The sequence below is a fragment of the Dasypus novemcinctus genome, chromosome 10 (genome assembly GCF_030445035.2).
Source record: "Dasypus novemcinctus isolate mDasNov1 chromosome 10, mDasNov1.1.hap2, whole genome shotgun sequence".
Lineage (NCBI taxonomy): Eukaryota > Metazoa > Chordata > Mammalia > Cingulata > Dasypodidae > Dasypus > Dasypus novemcinctus.
The window spans coordinates 45,675,858-45,695,879 of NC_080682.1; the positions used below are offsets into that span (position 1 = coordinate 45,675,858).

At 48.7% G+C, this 20,022-nt stretch overlaps 1 long non-coding RNA gene across 1 annotated transcript; it reads right to left on the reverse strand.

Annotated features, from left to right (window-relative positions):
- Positions 1–13,830: 13,830 nt before the first annotated feature.
- On the reverse strand, positions 13,831–19,605 carry LOC131280292 (uncharacterized). The gene is made up of 2 exons (XR_009187798.1): positions 19,403–19,605; positions 13,831–14,336 (listed from the first exon to the last, which is right to left on the reverse strand). It is a non-coding gene; the product is annotated as an uncharacterized lncRNA (long non-coding RNA).
- Between the last annotated feature and the right edge of the window lie 417 nt (positions 19,606–20,022).

Consider the following 20,022-nt stretch of genomic DNA (forward strand, 5'->3'; position numbering starts at 1 on the left):
ATGGCAACAGACTTTGGTGAGAAAACAACCTTGAGAAGAACTCCTTAGGACCTTGTAACTATAAGCTTTTACCCCAAATAAACACCTTTTATAAAAGCCAACATGATTCTGATACTCCGCATCAGCATGCCTTTGGCTGACTAATACAGCACCTCACTCCAACCCTCAGAGTCTCAATTTCTGTGGTCGATCTAATTATTGACCCCAATAATAGAATTATACATCCACACCCTTTCTATGACTGTATCGAGGGTAGAGTGACTTCTCCACTCTTTGACCTTGGGCTTGGCCATATGATTTGCTTTAGCCAGTGGGCATGACATGACATAGCACTAGTTAGTGGACATGACATGATCAGACACTGGAACTGTGCTTCTGCAGTTGGGCTTGCCCTCTTATGCTCCGGTGATTGCCATGAGAAGAGTTGGCCTAAGTAGCCACTGCCCCTTCACCTGGGCTGCAGGGTGACACCTGTGGAGCAGACCACCTATGTCACGTAGCCACTGGTCCAAGGAAGATGAAAGACATATGGAGCATATTTGAACCCAATCTGCAGCTTGGCTAGACTGGAGCCTGGAACTTGGATCCCAGAGTCTGGCCCAGCCCAGCCAGCCAAGTTGCAGCTGAACTGCAGCCTAAGGTATGAGAATAAATGATTGTGATTTTTTTAATTCTTTTTTTTTAAAAGATTTATTTATTTCTCTCCCCCCTCCACTCCCTGTGCCCATTCACTGTATATTCTTCTGTGCCCTCTTGTATTCTCATCAGGAGGCACTGGGGAGCTGTGTCTCTTTTTGGTGCGTCATTTTGCTGTGTCAGCTCTCCGTGCATGTGGCACCATTCCTGGGTGGGCTGCAGTTTCGTGCAGGGCAGCTCTCCTTGCACGGGGGCCACTCCTTGTGTGTTGGGGCACCCTTACGTGGGGGCATCCCTGCGTGGGCTGGCACTCGCGTGCAGCAGCACTGCGGGTGGGCCAGGTCACCACACAAGCCAGGAGGTCCTGGGTTTCCAACCTTTGGACCTTCTATATGGTAGGTGGACGCTTTATCTGTTGAGCCACATCCACTTCCCTAATTGTGATTTTCAGCCACTGAGCTTAGGGGTGGTTGTTATGTAGCATTGCTGTGGAAATAGCTGACTTATACAGTTTACCGTAGCCTTTCTTTCTCTCTTCTTTTCTTCCAAAAATATTTGAGCAGTGACAATGTGCCAGACCCTGGGCTAAGGGCTGGAGACACTACAACAGTGTGTAGACCAGGCGTGGGTCCTGCCATTTGAGTGGAAACAGACTAAAAATAAAGTAGCAAATATGTGAAATAATTGCAATTTGTGGTAAGTGGTTTGGAGAAGACAAACAGGATTCTGGGACAGAATAACGAAGGACTGTGTTTAGACTGTGTGGTCAGGGGAGTTGCCTCTGAAGAGGGAGCAGTGAGACCCAGTAATGAGCTTGAGCGTGTGTGGGCGTGTTGCGGTGGTGGTAGATTCTAGCCAGAGGAAAAGCTGAGAGAGATTTGGCACTTTGAGGAATTGAAAGTGTGGAGGGATTGAGGGGAAGGGAGCCGTAAACTGAGCCTGGAGAAGCAGGCATAGTATCCCAAAGGCCTAGCCAAGAGTCGGTAGGTTTTTTATTAAATGGGAAGTATTTATGTTTAAAAATAACTAGCTAACTCCTGTGGAGCACTTCCTGTAGGCCAGGTAGAAAAGCTCTCAGATGTTCTCAACAATCCTGAGGGCTAGATCTTATCACTATCATCTGCATTTTATGGATATGGAAATGCCACACAGAGAGGTTAAGTGACCTACTTCAGGTCACAGAGCCAGCAAGGGACAGCGCTGGAGACAAAGGGCTCCAAAGTCCTGCTTGCACCCGTTCTACGCCCAGCCTCCTGTTGTCACTCTGTGTTGGAACCACCCTCGTGTGTGGGAAGGACTCCCAGCCTGGAGGGTGGCTGTGGCGGTGGAAGAAACAGCTTCCCCAAAGCCAGGCGCAGCGGGCCCCAGCAGCCCCAGTCCGCCCCTCCCCTTCCTCGTGGTGTTGGCTCCCTCCTTCGCCCTCTGTGTCCCCCAACCTTCAAGGGGAGTGTGCTTTTTAGTGTGATTATAGAGGGAAGGCGTTGGCAGGCTTTCACCTCTGAGCCAAATCTACCCCCGTCTGTTTTTGTGAGGCTTGTGAGCTAAGAATGGTTTTTACCTTTTTAAATGACTGGCAAGCAATCAAAAGAATGATAATATTTTATGACACATGAAAATCATAAGAAAGTCCAGTTTTAATTTTGGGCGTCTGCTTGGCCAGGCTTTGGTGTCCAGTTATTTGGTAATGCCGGCCATTGGTTCACACTGGAGATATTTTGTAGGTGGGATTAGACTTAGACTTTAAGTGAAGGAGATGACCCTGGATAACATCCTTGGGCCTCTAAAGTTAAGGCCCTAAAAGACAAAAAATGAGTTTCTTAGTTTCCTAACTACCAAAACAAACACGGTAAAATGGATTGGCCTAACTAAAGGAATTTATTGGCTTGTGGTTTTGAGGTTAGGAGAAGTCCAAACGCATTTTCCCCAGAGACTTAGCGGGCTGCTGGCCACCCCAGGATCCTTAGCTTTCCCCTCACAGGGCAGCACACAGGCCCACGTTTTCTCCTTTCTCTTCTGGGGTCCATGACTTCCAGTTCCTTCCACTGCTTGGCGTCTTTCTGCCTCTGGCCTTGTCTAGACATCCTGCAGTAATAGGACTCAGAGCCATCCTGATTCAGCTGGCCACAGCTGAAAGGTCTTTTCACCGCGGGCTCACACCACGGAAATTAAGGTTAAGACCGTGTTTTCCTGTGGTACGTAATTCAACCTGCCTGATGGAGATTTCCAGGGAAGAAGTTCTACCGCATCAACTCTTGCCTGAGTTTCCAGCCTCCTGGGCTCGCTTAGGGATTTGGGACTCACTTGCAGCCTCAACTCTTGCTGGAATTCCCAGCCTGCTGGCCGGATGGATTCTAGACTTGCCGGCCCCCACTACTGCATGAGCCAATTTCTGAAAATAAACCTCTTTAGGTATAGACTGTATCCTGTTCTCTTCCTCTGGAGAACCCTGAGTGTCCTTAAGTCAACTCGTACTGGAGCACAGACAGGCTTGTTTGCTTGGGTATCATACACGGCTGATTCGCCTCCACCCCTCCTTAGTGAGCGTGTCATTCCCAGGGGGGCAGTTCCTGAGGGCCCCACTTGCTGATGAGCAACTCCCTCCTGGGGTGGCTGGGTTGAAGTGTGGTTGCCTCTGCCCCCCACTGGCCGCTTTCTTTTTCTTTCTCTGGTTGCTCTTTCCTGGCTTTGGGATTCCAGCTGGCCCTGCTCAAGTTCCTGCTGAGTGGAGAGCGCCTCGCTGGGGCAACTGGAGCTGGGCCCGAGCTGCCTGGCCCCCGGGGCTGCTGAGCTGACCCCTGTCCCGGGCAGCTCTGGCCCTGTCCCGCTAGCTTTCTCACGCCTGGCCCTGTAGCCACATCTTCCCCGTGCAGGGGGTCCATGGCCCCACAGAGTGAGTGATCTTTCCTCTGAGTCTTTGTTGTTCCAGGAACAGCAGCCCCCAGACAATCCCTGTTCTGGGAGGGGGAATTTACTCACTCCCCAACTGCCAGCCCTGCCCCTGGGCTCACTTTATGTGGGGAATGAATTTCTCTCCAAAGTTTTGGTGATCATGCTTTGCAGATTTCTCACACCCCATTTTCTCCTCCCCAAAGCAGTAATCAGGTCCAATATGGGGGTGCCAGGTAGTTGAAAAAGGCTCTGCATCATTTGCATGTCTCAATTTCCACAGAGCTGAAAATCTGGTTCCTAACACCCCTTGCCCCTCCCTTCCCCAAATGGTTCTTATCTTTTGATTTTTTCACGCCTTTAACATTTGGTCTTTTTTTTTTTTCCTTTCCAATAAGTGAAAAGAATGTAAACTACAAACTTGTGGGCAGACACATGCTCATTTCTTGCTGAGTTTTCACTCTCTAACTGTAATAGTGTGACAACAAGTGAAGAGAATTAGACAGTCTTACACACCATGTCTGGTCTCTCTTCTCTTGCCAGTTATGTTTGACAGGTTGCCATCCGATACAAATCAATTTTCTCCCAAGTTGCATCTTCCGCAGAAGCGTGGGAGCTCAGGAGAGCTGTTGCCTGCCTGGTTTCTGGGCATGGCTAAAAATAATTGTTGTAATTTATTGAGCACTTACTATGTGCCAGGCAATTTGCTAAGTGCTTTTACCTTTAAAGGCATTGAAAAGACAACAATCCACGGAGTCCTCTGCCCCGCTGTTGCTGGCAGTGGGTGTCCAGGTTCTTGGCTATGTGGCAAGAAAGAACTCAGAGATGCACCACGGGATAGGGGAGCAAGGAAAGGGTTTAATGAGAAGCAAAGAAAGTGAGAATACGCACCGGAGACTTGGGTGCAGGATGCTCAAGGGCGAGACGCGCTGGGGCTGGGGAGGCCCCTTGCTCAAGGCTGCGCTTCCCTCACCCGTTCCTTCCTCCCTGTGAATGAAGGCCTGTGCGGTACACTACATCTCATCGGCTCTGAGTATGCAGAAGGAGGCCTGGAAACACACCTTTTCACTGGCTCAGAGTGTCGATGCGCCTGGGAGGGGGTCAAGGGTGGGGGTACCAATGGGCTTCTCAGTATCTCTTGCCTTCAGGTATTCGGCCTTGGGTGGTTGACTCCTCCCGCGTAGGCAGGACACTCCACGGCAGGTGCAGGGGAAAATGGGCCCTGCTGGCAGAGTTCCACAGAGTTGACCACCCACCCCTCTCGCCCGAGCGCTTTCCCTCAGCACCCTTCTCCCCTCAGCTCCCTGTTCTAGGCTGCCTCACCGCCCTGCCTTCCCTTACCACGTCTGGAATAGGGGGGTCGATAAGCCTAAACTCACAAATCAGATGAGCCGGGTTCAAATTCTGGCTCTGCTGCCCTCTAGCTGGGTGACCTTGGGCCACTCACCTCCCCTTTCTGAACTGCAATGCCCTCATCTGTAAAACGTGGATGTTCATAATGAGCGCCGAGCTCATAGGGCTGTTCTGAGGGTCATATCTGTTAACGGGAGTAGAACATTTAGAGCTGTGCCTGACGACTGGCGAGCAGGCTGTGGGTGCAGGTGTTAGGAACTAGCTGCGACGGGCAAGCCCGGCTGATTGGGCCAGTGGTGAGTGTCATCCCATCCCTCTGCTCCCCTGCTGGGCACTGGAGTGTTTTAGGGAGGGTGAAGGAGGTCGGTCTGCAGCTGATCCCAGCACGCACACACACACACACACACACAGGGACGCTCTTTATATAAGAGCATCTGGGCTGGTTCTTCGGCCCATCTCTTCCCCAAAGAACAACTCGCCCCAGCTGAAGAATGGCCTCTTCTGTAAAACTGGTCCAGTCTTCCCAGGGGCCAGGTGGGGTTTAAGTCAAATACACGGCCGTCATCCTCCATCGCCCTCCTGCTTCGCGTCCCACCACCTCTCTCAGTCCAGCAGCACTCTCTGCAGCCCTTTCCCCCGCATCTGCCTGCTTCTTACCATCTTCACCCTCCATGTCCCGGCCACCCCATCACTTCCTGCAGTGACCTTCTCCCTGCTCTCCTATACTCTTATAAACAGCCATTCTTCTACAGCGGTTAGGATGATCTTAAAATGCAGACCTCTTCTCTGTTAAACTCTCCAAGGTTTAGGAAAATAATCCATTATTTGTCTGATGTATAAAAATATATATAATATATATAAAAAAATAATCCAGAGCCTTCTGTGTGGTCTGCAGGGTCTTAAAAGACCTGGTCTAGTAATCTGTTGGCATCATCTTCCTCCACTTGCCCTCATTTCACAATTTTATAGGCCCACTGGCCTTTTTTCTGCTTCTTGAATTTTCCAAACTCATTCCTGCCTCAGGACCTTGGCACTTGCTGTTCCTTCCTTTGGAGGCCTTGACCTGACCCCTTTCCTGGGTCCTGGTGGGATTCTCTAGGTTCAGGTGCACCCCAAGGCCTCCTGAACATCCTGCTCAATGAAGCACTATCCACTCGTTATCCCTTTGGGGATTATGCAAAGCATTATCACTATCTGAAAATAAATAAGCATTAAACCTATCCATGTGTTTATTACTCAACCACCCCCAACTAAATGCAAGCCTGTCTGTCTGTCATGCTATCCTGACTGATTTTCCACCACCACACACACACACACACACACACACACAATACTTGGTCCTTTGTGAGTATTTCAAAAGCATTTGGTATAGAAATTCTTGAATAAAGTTGAAAAAGCCAGGCCTTTTCTTATGAGAAGGAAGCTTTTCTTTTTTTTGGCTTTTACAATAGGTATTTATTTGTTTAAAAGCTTACAGTTCTGAGACTGAGAAAACTGTCCCAATCAAGGCATCAGGAGAAGCTCTCTCCCCAAGGACTCCAGCCGCAGGCGATCCTGACCTTGCCTGTTGCAGGGAAGGCAGCTGGTGGCGTGGCCAGTATCTGCCTTCTTCCCAGGCTCCATGCTTTCAGGGGAAGCATTTTTTAAAGCTACAAAATCCTAAGAATCCAAAGGACTCAGAACATAGAGTTTATCCTGTATCCCACAGAGCAGGTAGGAAAGGATGTGTGACGGTCAGAGAACGATGTTCCAGCCCAAAAGGAGATCAGCGTTCAAACTGAAGGTGGGAGGAAGAGGACTGGGTGGGCTGGGGCTAGAACTAAGAGGGCAGCGGACCCGTGCGAAGGCCTGGGGGGGCGGGGGAGGTTGGGGGCCCTGGAGCAGGGGCCCCCAGAGGTGGGGCTCTCTACTGGGAGCCGTCCTGTGATGGAGCCACCACTGAGAGGATCCGAGACACCTCTGTCCCCAAACCCTTACTCTGGAGTGTCAGGAAAGAGGGTCTGAGACGTGGTGGGATCTCAAGAGAGAGCACAAGAATGGTAGAGCGCTGGCAGGGAACTCGACAGGCTGGCGACTGGGGGGAGGAGGGAGCGTGGCATTCGGGGGCCCAGCGAAGGGGCCGCAGAGTGGCAGCACATTTGGCAGCTGTGAAGGCAGAAGCTTAGATGTCAGGGATCAGTGCACAGAGCAGGCAAATCGCATCTGCCTGGCGGCCCTGGGCGGATGGAACCAGACGAGGGGGAAAGCAGGCACTCCCCCTCTTCTCCACCCCCGCACCAGATGTCAGGGGGACATCAGATCTGAGCCCCCAAGGAGAAGGGAGAGAGGAAGAAGCCGTAATTGGCTGAGTTCAAGAAACCCTGTCAGGAAGTTTACCTTGAATTGGCAAGAGAAGGGTTTTGAGAGTTCCGTTGGACAGATATTGATGGGCTCTAAAGCTCATGTTTGCTAAACAAGAACACACGTGTGATTCTCTTTGTAGACTATTCTAATAAGACAAAGCCTCACTAGCTCAGGGGGAGGATTTCCCATTGCCAGACACTGATCTGACACTTTACGTGTGGTTAAGGCCAAGGCACTTAGTTGCAGGCAGCAGAGCCCATGTTAACAAGTTCACGCCAAAAGAGATTTATTAAAGTTTATTAGGCACCTTAGGGACTTTCTGGGAGCACCAAAGAATTGAATTTGGTGTCACACCTAGAACAGGACTGAATAATTCCAGGGTCAAAAGGAACCTGAAAATGCCCAAACTCACTGCAGACAATTTTGCTGCAAACACCTGCCACTCAACCCCCCATGATGCTCAGGACCGGATGTGCAAAATTCCTCCCAGTGGCCCCAGAAGACCCAACACCGCTGTCTCTGCGCTTCCCAGAAGTTCCCGGCGCCCAGCAGGCAGCCGTCTTCTCACGCCGCTCACGCCTACCCGAGTCCTCAGTGAGGGCAGAAGCCAGGTCATGGTCATGTGCCCGCACTCCAAGCTGCAAGGGAATCTGAGCAACTTAGTTTTCAGCTTTCCAGCCGCTCCAGCCCAGAAGGCAGTCTAGGGGCAGGTGGAGTGGGTGCTGAGCCAGGCACACGTGCACCGAAGTCTCCATTTTACAGATGAAGAAACCAAAGCACCGAGGAGACACAGAACAATATATCCAACCTTTCGTTCTCTTTGAATCCTGACAGTTAGGAGTGAGCCCCACCCCTCTCATTTGGGGGAACCCAATTGGATTCACCAGGTTTACCTTAGCATGTAAAAAACAACCCAGGTATAAAATGTTCAAAAAACAACCTCCATCAGAAAACCCACCCCCAAGTAGAGAAGAGGATCAGGACATGCCTTCTCAGCAGCACTGTACCTGCCATCCATTTTCTCCATTTTCTTTCAAAGCCATTATCTGCCTTCTGGTTAGAGAATGTATATTAGTACTGTGCTCCTCTCTTGGGACCTCAGATTCCATATTTTATTTGCTGTGCAGGCTCTTTTGGCTTCCCTTCCATTTCCCTGGCATTTCCTTGGTGTCTGTAACTGCACTCTCCATCTTTCTAACAACAATGAGGATGTACCTTCAGATTGAGGTCCTTATGAAATTACTTCTAAATTCACACACAAAAGTGTCTCCATTTAGTCCTTGCAGACACGCTCCCTCTCCCACCAACTACTGTAGCAAACCCTAGCTGCACTGTAGGAGGCATTTCCATGTTTCATCCGATTTCTTTCACAACAGTATAGAACTGAAAAACACTTCAAGAGGTTGCCCCTTCTTTTCTCAAAGGCCAAACAGGACTTCAGTCTAACCCTCCTGTTGAACTCTTTATTCTGTTTTGATTTTGCCGTGAGCAGGCAGATGCTCCGGGAAGTTCTCCTATCTCCTGCTTACTTCACCACCACGGAGGCAGAGGAGGAGCCAAAAGGAGCATCCTTACAGCAACCCCCCAAACCAAGGAAAACGTAAAGGCGGACCAAAAAATTCTAAATGAAGGAAACCGTTCACAACTACTTCCTGAGTTCAGGGAGTTAATTCAAGCCAATAAAATGTGTCACCAAAAAGCATTCACATTTAACATGGATCACACAACTGGAAACTGGAGATGTCAGCAGTGCAAAGGGCCTTAGTGGTTTGGTGGATGTTGCGCGCGGCCTAACCAATATCCACTGTGCCTTTTCTTTCCTGCGAACAGAACCCAGATTTTGTTTGTGTAAAACGCCTTTATCTCAGGAAAGGAAGGTCCTTTCCATTCCTGGAGGGCACGTCACAGTTAAGCTAAAGACCCTTCCCAGTGATTGGTCCAGGGCTAGCAAAGCCACCCAGCTCTGGCCAAGGGGAAAGGGGAAGGCACCTGCGGGACCCTGGAATTATTTTCTTCCTGGATGAAAGAGCTTGGTGGAAGGAAGGCTTTGTCTTTGCTTTTTCCTTTCTGTCTTGAATTTAGGGTGTTTGTGGATGTGACCGTGGAACAGAGGCTGTCATCTTGTGGGCAGGAACGTGAGGCCAAGAGAGTGACAGGAATTTAGTCACACAGCCCGGTCATTCTGAGCCTTTTCAGAGTTGGCAACCTTTTCTGTAACTAGCCAGATTAATGTTTTCAGCCTTGCAAGGCACACGGTCTGTCTCAACTGCCCAACCTGCCGATGTGGCAAGAAAACAGCCATAGGCAATGCATGAATGAATGATCATGGCTGTTCTCCAACAGAATTTATTTATAGACCCTGAAATTTTAATTTCTTATAATTTTCACATTTCAAGAAATATTATTTCTCTTTTTAAATTTTATTCCATTTTTTGAACAGTAGAAACCATTCATGTGCTGTAAGAAAGAGTGGCAGTGGATTTGGCCATGGGGTCATAGTTTGCTGACCCCAGGGTTAAGTCGCTGTCTTTTGGGATTTCTGTTCCTGGAAGCCACGTGCCTTCTACATGATTCTGTTATCCCACCTCCCATTTCACAGATGACAGAGTTGAGGCCAGAGAGATGACATGACTTGGCCAAGATCATACCACTAGTGTCAGAACTAAATCTAGATTCCAGGCTCCTGACTCCAAGTCCAGGATTTTCTTTTTTTTTACAGGACATAGCACTTCTCATTCACACACAGTGTATGGTTCTCTCTTCTGGGCTGTAACACTTTCCTTCACGTCTGTAAGTGCATTTCATTTCATTGAAGTGCCTGAGGTCCTCCTGCATGCCAGGCACTTTACATTTTTTAATCCTCACAACAGTTGGGAGGGTGATGCCCACGTCACAGGTGAGGAAGCGGAGGCTCAGCGAGGGTTGTACCATGCTCAAGTTCACCCAGGAAGTAGGTGGTGGCATCAGACCCACCCAGCCTTTCACTACCTCCCACATGCCAGAATTTAGCACCAGGTGTACTGAAATGAATAAGACGTGGTCTTTTCTCCAGCCACTGAATATGTTCAAGGAGGTCCTGGAAGAGCAGATGACGTTTCTTTTTCCTCTTGTAGTTTTATTCTACTAAAATGGACTGTTTTCACCGGTCCTTGACAGAACTAGAAACAAAACAAATGATGAGGTGCCGTTTGTTATCTGGCCACCAGAGGGCAGCAAGAGGCCACGTTTCCTCAGCAGCCTGCTGCCTTTACTTTCCCATTGACCCTGATCACTCACTGTTACAAGGAAAATACCACATTTCTCATGGATAAGATGGAATCTCAAAGGGATCAGGTCACTTCCCCAGAGCCAGGCATGGGGTAGCATTAAGTCAACAAATACTTTGAATATTCATTAAGTTAATGCCTATTACCAAATAATCACTGGGTATGTAGTGGAGGATCAAAAATAGACTGGAAATCTGCGGTGCCTGCCCACCCGGAGCTTGCCATCTAGTGGAGCACAAGGACAGCGAGAAGTAATCAGATCAACTAAGTCATCTGAGACCGGGGTTAGGGGTCAGAACAAGCGATGTGCCCTTCATCCAAATCCAAAGATGTAAAGCAGCCAGGCTTGCAGGCAGTGGAGAGACGAGAATTCCAGGAGCAAGGGCTGCATGGGGGAGAGAGCTGGACCTGGGCTGGAACCTGGAGGCCTGGCCACGTGCCTGGTGGGGCAAGGGAGGGAGGGAGCAGTGCCTTCCTCCCCTTCCCCCAACGGTGAGACAGGTGATAACCACCCAGCGTTCACTCCCCGTACCAAGCCCTGCTAGGTGCCTTAGCTCACTGTGTCCTCAGTAGGATCCATGACTCATGTGCTCTTATTATCCCCATTTTAATGGAGAGGAGACTGAGCCTCAGAGGGGTTAAGCCACTTGGCCTAGACCACGATCCAGGAAAGGGCCCAGCTGGGACTTGAACCTGGGTCTGTCTGAGTCCAGCACCCAAGCTCGTCCTCACTGGCCCAAACCAAGGCAAAACTCAGACTAGAACCCAAGATCCTGCCTCTTGGCGAGGATTCTCCCCAGGACCGTCTCTTTCCCTTGATGTTCAGAGAAAGCATCCTTTCTGTGAAGGGCAGCGGGAAACGGGGAAACAGCAAAGAGGAAAGCTTCTTCTCGAAAGAGACATCAGAGGCTAGGAAGGGAAATTCCAGAACGCACACTGCCCCCTCTCAAAAACAGCACCCATGGGAACAACGGCTCTTACTGCAAAAACTGACTCATGAGAACGAAAGAACACCACCTGCTCCTAAGCACGGCCTCAATGGGAGAGAAGGCCGAGGGCTGGCTTTGCAAATCGAGCCAACCTTCCCGGGCTCCTGGGAAATGTATAAAATAGCAGGCACTAGCATGACCTGCTCTGCTAACAGATCTGCCTTGTGCAGTGACCTTCTGACTTTTGATGAAGAAGGCCATGGAACAGCAGGCCAAGTCTTTGAGGGTCAGGCCTCCTGGTGTCATCAGTTGGGAGGTAGAGGGGTACACAGAGAGTATGGGGAAGAGGGGGGAGGCTGCAGAGCCATTCTGGCTCCCCTTCCCCAGCCCTGCACGCGGCCTCCTTCCTGCCCCCAGACCCTTGCAATGCCATGCGGGGCATCACTTCATGCCTTCTGCCTGTCTCTTGTCTGAACTTTTCCACCCTTCAAGGCCTGGCATAAGCTCCATCATCCCAAAGCTGCAACCAACACTCTCTCCAGTGTCTCCCTAACCTTGACTTATTTTGCAGGTCTGTACAAGAGAGCTTAGCATTTATTCCGCAGGAGAAAAACACAGGCAGTGTATTAGAAAACCTAGGCTTGAGTCCTTCGGCCCACATTTCCAGACTGTAGTACCTGAGGCATGTCACTGCACCGCTCTGAGCTACTCTTATCTCCAAATATTTGTTGAGCCTGTACAGGATCTGGGTTTGTCTTGAGGTAGCAATGGTGAACAGCTTCTACCCTCTCAGAGCTACCATCTTAATGTTCACATCTGGAAAATGGGCATCACTCCAGCTACTTCTCTAGCTGGTTGTGAGCATGAATTAAAGTACCCAGGAGCAGCTCATGAATCTGAAAGTGCCATTCACGTTTTTGGGTTCCCCCTGACTTTCCTTCCACCATTCCCTCAATTTAACCATCTGCAAAAGGGGGGCAGAATGAAGGCTGCCACTTCCTCGCAGGTGCCTTCTAGCCATCCACCCGAGCAGGGAGCGGCCCCGCCAGCTGCCAGGTCTCCTCGTCTAACATCTTGGCACTGCCTTTGGGACCTTAGTTTATTCAATTTCTCTGTACCTCAGTTTCTTCTTCTACAGAATGGCAGGTGATAACAGCCTCCTTCCCAGGGTTGTTGGGGGTCTCTGTTGGTTTTGTGCGGCTGCTGTAACAAATTGCCACAAACCGAGTGACTTACAACAGAAGTTTTATTTTCCCAAAAGTCTGAAATCAAGGTGTCAGCAGAGCCTGAAGGCTCTGGGGGTAGAAACTCCTTGACACTCTACCTTCTGGAGGCTCTGGGCATTCCTTGGCTTGTGGCTGGATCACCCCAACTTCCATCTTCACATGTCATTGGATATAGGGCCCTCCCCGATAATCGCAGGATGATGTCATCTCGAGAAGCTTAATTATATCTGCAGAGACTCCCTTTTCAATTAAGGTCACATAAGCAGGTTCAGGGGATTAGAATGTGCTTGTATCCTTTGGAGGGCACCATTCCACTCACCACAGACACCACCTAAGTTGAGCCATGCTACACACTCAGTTGACAAGAGCTGTTTTTAGTGCACGTGGCAGCTGTACTTGAGCCGGAACTGTAGAAACCTGTCAGACACCAGGACAGAAACCTCTGGCCTAGAAAGGGGGGTCGCCCTTTCCCTGCAGGGCTCCGAGGCTGTGACCCAAACTGCCGCACCGTGTTTCCCAGCTTGACCCAACTTGCTTCAGCTTTGACATTCCACTATTTCTCTCTGTTGCACACAGTCTTTCTGCAGAAACTGCCCGTTATTGCCAACTCTGAATTTTGCTTCACTAAACCCAGGCTCGAGATGACGGCAGGTCCGAGGTCCAGGGGAGCGAGTTACAAAACAGCCCGGCTGGCAGGAGCAGGAGAATCGCCCGGTGGCAAATGCTGTTCTGTCGTGTCATCATCTCATTTGATCTCAGGCCAAAGCTGGCTCGGCCTCACCTGGTGATGTGGAGCACCAGGTTTAAAGGTCAAGGTAGAGTTTCACTGAAAAGAGGGGAGACTGGCTTTGCGAGGCCTGAAGGTCCGTTTTGAGTAGAGCCTGGTGGGTGTATACAAATGTGAGGGGTGTGTGGCTGGAGGAAGAATAGAAGAAAAGGGTGGCCTGGGGCCCAAGGAGGAGGGCAAGGAGGCAGCGGAGGCTGAGGGAGGTGACACTGGCTTGCAGACCTTGCCACAGCACGGTGGGAAGACAGGACAAGGACAAGGACCCACCCTCCCGGTACTTGGCGCTGTGTGGGACATAGCCAGTGCTAAATGGCACCTCTCGTGATTCTACCACACGAGGAAGAAGAATAACGAGGGGCTGGAGTCTTAGGTTGGTTCCCTGGAGGCAGACCTTGAGACAAGAATTCTCACGAATGTGATTTATTCCCTTTCCTAGAGAAAAAACTGGTCGGGGAGTGGAGAAGCCGGAGCAGAAGTAGAGGAATTCAAGTTAGGATGTGAAGCCAGGCTGAGGCCCACGGAGAGCTTTGAGTCCCACCGAGTGTGATTTTAAAGCTCTGGAGAAAGTATAATCCTTCCGCAGAGACAAACCACAAGGGGCCAGGGAGCTGGCTGATTTGTTCTCCCAAAGGTCCTTTGTAGTCAGGTGAGTCCGGGGCAGGTGTTCAGGCACAGCAGGCTCCTGCAGCCTGGGGCAGCCCTTGACAGAGAGGCAGGGCATGGCAGCTGGGAGCGAACGTCCAGGGGGTCCAGGCCAAAGTGCCCAAAATATAAAGGGGTTGAGGGAATACGGGCAGGACACTGACTGTGTCCTCCACAGCCCCGGAGCTGGGGTGAATTCAGGGGAGCTGGGCTCTCAGACTGCATCTCTGCTTGCAGCTTCATGGGCTCCTTTTGGCACTGGTAAGGGCTGCGGGAGGAGCATATATTCAAAATATTATTTCAACAATGAATCAGTATGAAAGTATTAATGAGATACTCTACTTGCTTTTTTTCTTGCTAAGTCTTCAAAAATTCAGTGCGCATTTTACACTTATGGCACATTTCATTTCAAGCACTAAATATAGAAATACTCAATCTGTATTAAGTTTTCATAAAATTTAGTTCAAAGACTAGATTAACATGCTCAAGTTGTTCCAAACATAATTAAACATTTTCCAGAGTGACATCAGCACAAGAGGCAGAATAGGGAACTCCAGGGGCCTCCACAGAAACAACACACACACACACCGAAAAACAGGTGAAATCAAACAAACTAACAAAATTCCTGGCAAAAACTATCAGAATCAACTTCATCATAATTCTCTGGAAGATTGTCAAAAGTTTAAAGCAACCAAACAAATGCTTCATTAAGAGAAGGTGACTAAAACATGGTAGGAGAGCTCTGTGGTGTTTTAACTTAAATGCAAAGGGCTGGCCTTTATTTCACTTCCCTTCAAGCTCTGTCAAGGCGGAGAGGTTGCCACATGGAGGACAGAGGGCATTCCTCAAAAGTACCGAAAGGTGAATCAACTGGCTGCTGCCACCTGGGACAAAGGATATCAGTTGGGGCAAACAATAGACCTGCTGAAAAGCCTGGAAGGAAGAGCTGGGGATTGAGACACTTTGGAGAAGAAGAGCTTTGAGATGCTCACATGTTATCAGGGAATCTAGAAGGCCACACACATGCCCAGTACAAATGTATGCTCAGAAAAGACCTCAAAGACCCTAAGCTTTCACCTCTAGCTGATCTTAGGCTCCACACAAACAGGAAGAAAGGCTAAGACAGAGTTGTAAACAGCTGGACTAAGCCTTGAAGCATTGAAGGAGTGGCCCAACACAGAACTAATCTGTAAAGACCAGATTTTTTTTAACTTTTTTTTTTTTTTGGCTCTGTCAAAATTGCTATCTATCACTAAAATAATGGAACAGAGACTTCAGAGAATCTCAAATACTCTGAAAAAGGAGAAGTGACTTATGTATAAGGGAGCCTCAGTAAGACTAACAGCTGATTTCTCAATAGAAACCATAGAAAACAGAAGGTAGTAGGAAGACACATTTAACATGTTAAAAGAAAAATCTGACAAAACGTACAGTCTTTAAAAAACAGTTTAGAAAAGTCACCAAACAAACAACCGTAACACACAATAAGCAGCAGAAACAAATTCTGGGGAAGGGGAGAATGATTTCCAGACTTACCACATTATAATATTCAAAATGTCCAGTTTTCAATCAAATAAATGAGAAAGTAGGGTCCATTCACAAGAAAAAGGAATTAACAGAAACTGTCCCTGAGGAAGTCCAGACATTGGACTTAATAGAAAATGACTTTAAATCACCTGTCATAAATATGCTCAAGGAGCTAAAGGAAACCATGGACAAATAACTAAAGGAAACCAAGGGAATGATGTCTCACCAAATAGAGGATAAGATAATGAGGATTAGTGGAAAGGAACCATCATTGAAACTCAAGTGGACACATCATGCTTCAGACTCAGTGAGAATCATCTATAGGTTTCAAACCTAAATAAGACATTTGTCTTGATATCAACTTTGTATGCCTTATGCCATCTTTTCTTAGAGAGTTTGATATACAAATAAAAATATGTTCTTTGTAAAAAATTAGAGGTAGAAATTACAAAAAGGAACCAAACAGAAAATTTAAAGCTGAAAAGTATAGTAACTGAAATGAAAATTTCATTATAGGCATTCACCAGCAGACTTTAGCAGGCAGAAGAGTCAATGAATTTGAAGATAGGCCCATTTAAATTATCCAGTGTGAGGAACAGAAGGAAAAAAAGAATGAGGGAAAGTAAACAGAGCCTAAGGAACCTGTGCATTACCATCAAGCATACCAATATATGTATAATGGGAGTACTAAAGGAGAGGAAAGGTGAAAAAGAGTAATTGAAGAAATAATGGCCAAACTGTCCCAGATTTGAAGAAAGACATGAATCTATACTTCCAAGAAGCTCAATGAACTTCAAGAAGGATACACTCAATAAAAAAAAAAAGGATACACTCAAAGAGATGCACAGAGACAATATAATCATATGGTGTAAAGCTAAAGACAGAGAATCTTGAAACTAGCAAGAGAGAAGTGACTTGTCATGTACAAGGAATCCTCAATAAGATTAACAGCTAATTTCTCATCAGAAACTACAGAATTCAGAAGGCACTAGATTCTTCTTTTTCGACCCATAAGCACAGAGGACCATGCCAGGCCACACTGGTCCTTTGATTATATCTTGAGGATGCATCAGTGCCCAAGGCTCTCAGTTCCTGTGGGCCTGGCACATCCAGTGTTGGATGACTCTCTCTTGAAGATGATGCTCTGGCTATTTTCAGATCTCAGCGATGACAGGAAATCCTCCAGGAAAGATAAGAGGCTGGTACATAGGTCAGGCTACACTGGAAAAGGTTGAGGCTGAGGGACAGGGCTTGCTTAGGTCTTGAGACCACAGAGGATGAGCCCCACAAAATTTCCAGCTGCTTTTGGAACCAATGCTGTTGCAGGTGCTGAATTTCAGTCTAGGTGAGAGACTGTACTTCATTCTGAGCCCTAAGGAAGGCCTCTCCATTGACTCTTAGTCTGGGATGGAAGTGAATATAGGAGTGGGTAAGAGGATTGAATGTCGGCCAGGGCCGGACCTGAACCTGAAATAGGGCTGTTATTGGGGCAGGAGTCCATGCAAGGGTTGGAGCTAGGCCCTGGGGATAGAGTAGAGGCTGGGACTGGAGGAAGAGTGGAGATTCTTTAGCCTGCAATTGGACTGGGAGGCATTAGAGATTTCTTTGAATAAAGGAAGATTTGGCAGGGGGTGCTGGAATCAGAAACCAGGTCAGTAGACACAAGAGACTCACTATGCATAGAGGGGAGACCCCAGAAGAGTTGGCTCCATTTCTGCTGCAAATAGTTCTCCCTCTCCCCCCCGCCACGGTCTTGGGATTTGAGGCTGCTAAGGACAGTGCAGCTCCTCTGGTTTGCCTCTGGTACCCCGGTAGTGTTGAGAGACTTGAATGTTCTGTTCAGCAGCAAGTGATCTAAGATATCCCCCGAATTGTTTGTAGTCTGGTTTCAGTATTTTGGAAATGGTGTTGCCTTCTTTTCTCTTTGCTACTGAATCTGGGGATCCACTGTATGGCACGTAGCTCCAGAAGCTCCTGGACATCAGGACAGAGGAAAAAGAGGGCACCAGTCTTCATGTGCCTGGTTGCAAGGTCTCCTCAGAGAAAGGGCTCTCATGTATGGAGAGAAAGAAGTGCGTGGGGGAGGCGGACTTGGCCCACTGGTTAGGGCATCCACCTACCACATGGGAGGTCCGCGGTTCAAACCCTGGGCTTCCTTGACCGGTGTGGAGCTGGCCCATGCGCAGTGCTGACATGAGCAAAGAGTGCCCTGCCACACAGGGGTGCCCCTGCGTAGGGGAGCCCCACACGCAAGGAGTGCGCCCCGTGAGGAAAGCCGCCCAGTGCAAAAGAAAGTGCAGCCTGCCTAGGAATGGTGTCGCCCACATGGAGAGCTGATGCACCAAGATGACGCAACAGATTTCCATGCCACTGACAACAGAAGCGGACAACTAAGAACGCGCAGCAAATGAATACAGAGAACAGACAACGGGGGGGGGGGGGGGGGGGGGGAAGAGGAGAGAAATAAATAAAATAAATCTTAAAAAAAAAAAAAGAAGTGCGTGGGAAGGGGGGAGGGACACGTCCTTGGCACGTGCCTGCCACAGGAGAAGGCTGATGTGGGCAGGCCTGAGTGGTGTTTAAGAACATTCTTTTCTGGGGTTCATAGTTTCAAACTGAAGCAGGCTAATAAGACAGGGAATTAATAGATGGATCTGGAACCTGGCAAGAGAGTCCATGTGGACATCAGAAACCCCCAAGATGGCTGCTGGAGGACCCCTACCCCCGGGATTCTGCTATCCAGAACAAAGACTTCTTCCTGGGAACAAGGAAAAGCCCCGGATGTTCTCTAGGGACTTTATCATTGGGTCCTCACTAAGGGATTGATGGGTGGGGTGATCAATCCAAACAGCAAACAGCTGAAACCCCTCCCCTGCCATTAGCAAAGGGGTGGAATAATTAGCAGTTTAAAAGCAAACCACAAGGCTTGAGCTCACTCTCTCGCCCTGCTCTCCTGTCTCTGGACCTGTTCCCTGCCCTCTTTGCGCCGCTTTTGCCATTTTTCCTCTGCCATGTGGCCATGCATGTAACCCTGGGGATTTATAATCTATAATGGGGAATTGTCGCTTGTAAATCAGCCCTCTTCATCCCTTTTCATCCCCTTCCTCACTACCTAGGGCCCCTGCTCTGTTATTTTCTATTATTTTCTCCCATTTCTCTTCCCTCCCTACCTGAATAAATTACTGGCCTAACTCACCCGGCATGCTTTTGAAATTCATTTCTGCAGCATAGCCAAGAACCGAGATAAAATCTGGTAATAAAACCATCACACTCTCCCTCTCAGAGCACCAGCCAGTGGGTAAGACTCATTGCCCAGCTCCATTCTTCTTTCAATTTCATGGCTTGGTCAAGCAGAGAATATGAAGTGCCCCAAGTTCTTATTTCCTTCCACGAGCCTCCCCTTTGGAGAGGTTTAGTGGAACATATGATTGGAGGGTTTCAGAGGCTCAGCACTGCTCTCTAGATCAGCCCTAACACCAAAGAAAGACATGGTTGGCCCAGAGAAACCTGCAATGGGAAGACGATTGAGGAAGAGAAATGGGTATCCCAAACTCTTGTAATAATCCAATCCATGGCTGCTGAATCACCCTATCTGGGATTTTATCCTGGAGCTCTCTGCCACACTTAGAGAGGCTGTGAGCCTTCGACAGAAGTGCTAATCCCTACCTGTAATCCCAGCACCATCCAGCCCACTCCCTGGAAGGACGTGTTCTCTTCTTCCCTTGCAGTTCCAATCATGGAGGTCCAATATTTGATTTAGAAAGGCAGGAAGAAAATGAGGATTAAGAAGACTCAGACTTTCCTTACCTGATGTTTGTCTCCATTTTTCTTCAATATAGATAAAAAGGAATTCCTTTTTAGGACACAGAAAAATAGGAGGAGAAGCCCTATGCCCAAGGGAAACAGAAGACAGAATTGATGTTGCAGGAGGAGGTCAAGCCTGAGCTCCGCCATGGGAGCGCTAAGCCTTTTCAGAGGGGAAGTTCCCTAGGACCTGGGGGCTCGGCTTCCTCGGGCAGCTGGGCACTGGGAAGGGGCGCTGGGACGGGGGTTCCGGCCCGCATCACAGAGTCCCAGAGCTGTGTCACAGACACAGAGGGTTCTTGAGGGCAGGGGAGGGTCTCCTAGAGAAGGGGAGCCCACAGCCCCGGCCCCCATCACCCAGTCTAGCATGTCCTCCATTCTTCTCTGGACTGCCTGGTTTTGCAAATCCATTCATGATCTTCTATTTATTTCACATATAACCCAGGTATTAACTGGGTCCAGCTTTAATCCCGCTCTGACTTAGAAGGAACAGTCCATTTGATTGAAAGAGCCCCAGAGTCACAGTCAGGAATTCCAGAATTAGCCAATTAAGTAGTAAACTTTGAACAAGTCCTTCCCTAATCTGCGGCTCAGATCTTTCATTTGTAAAATGAGAGGGCTGG